Genomic DNA, 1,294 nt, shown 5'->3' with positions numbered 1-1,294 from the left:
AGAAAAAAAATTTTTTTGGCTTGATGCAGTGGCTCATGCCTTAATCCCAGCACTTTGGGAGTCTGAGGGTGGAGGATCACTTGAGCTCAGGAGTTTGAAACCGGCCTGGGCAACATAGTGAGACCCAATCTCTGCAAAACATTAAAAAAAAAAATGGCTGGGCGTGGTGGCTCACACCTGTAATCCCAGCACTTTGGGAGGCCAAGGCGGGCAGATCACGAGGTTGGGAGATCGAGACCATCCTGGCTAACACGGTGAAACCCCATCTCTACTAAAAATACAAAAAATTAGCCAGACATGGGGGAGGGCGCCCGTAGTCCCAGCTACTAGGGAGGCTGAGGCAGGAGAATGGTGTGAACCCAGGAGGCGGGGTTTGCAATGAGCCAAGATCCTGCCACAACACTCCGGCCTGGGCGACAGAGCAAGACTCAGTCTCAAAAAAATTAAAATAAAGTAAAAAGTTAAAGTAAAGTAAGGTAAGGTAAGGTAAAAGTAAAATACAGCCAGGTGTGATGGCATACTCCTATGGTCATAGCTACTGAGTCCAGGAGTTCAAGATTGCAGTGAAACATGATCATGCTACTGCATTGAAGCCTGGGCATCAAAGCAAGACTCTGTCTCTTGGTTTTTTTTTTGTTTTTTTTTTTGAGACGGAGTCTCACTGTGTCGCCCAGGCTGGAGTGCAGTGGCCAGATCTCAGCTCACTGCAAGCTCCGCCTCCCGGGTTTACGCCATTCTCCTGCCTCAGCCTCCCGAGTAGCTGGGACTACAGGCGCCCGCCACCTCGCTCAGCTAGTTTTTTGTATTTTTTAGTAGAGATGGGGTTTCACCGTGTTAGCCAGGATGGTCTCGATCTCCTGACCTCGTGACCCGCCCGTCTCGGCCTCCCAAAGTGCTGGGATTACAGGCTTGAGCCACCGCGCCCGGCCGACTCTGTCTCTTTAAAAAAAAACAACAAAACAAATTATTGGCTGTGCGCTATGGCTCCTGAGGTCAGGAGTTCGAGATCAGCCTGGCCAATTTGGTGAAGCCCCATCTCTATTAAAAATATAAACAATTGCCGGGCGCGGTGGCTCAAGCCTGTAATCCCAGCACTTTGGGAGGCCGAGACGGGCGGATCACGAGGTCAGGAGATCGAGACCATCCTGACTAATACGGTGAAACCCCGTCTCTACTAAAAAATACAAAAAACTAGCCGGGCGAGGTAGTGGGCGCCTGTAGTCCCAGCTACTCGGGAGGCCGAGGCAGGAGAATGGCATAAACCCGGGAGGCGGAGCTTGCAGTGAGCTGAGAT

At 51.0% G+C, this 1,294-nt stretch overlaps 1 protein-coding gene across 4 annotated transcripts in view; it reads left to right on the top strand.

The window, feature by feature from the left end:
• The window catches only part of ZNF329 (zinc finger protein 329), a 23,013-nt gene that overhangs the window by 8,867 nt on the left and 12,852 nt on the right, over positions 1-1,294 (top strand). The window lies entirely within an intron of this gene.

Source organism: Mandrillus leucophaeus, unplaced genomic scaffold (assembly GCF_000951045.1).
Source record: "Mandrillus leucophaeus isolate KB7577 unplaced genomic scaffold, Mleu.le_1.0 Scaffold205, whole genome shotgun sequence".
Lineage (NCBI taxonomy): Eukaryota > Metazoa > Chordata > Mammalia > Primates > Cercopithecidae > Mandrillus > Mandrillus leucophaeus.
The sequence above is the reverse complement of the archived record's forward strand: the minus strand, read 5'-3'. Positions and strand labels throughout refer to the sequence as shown.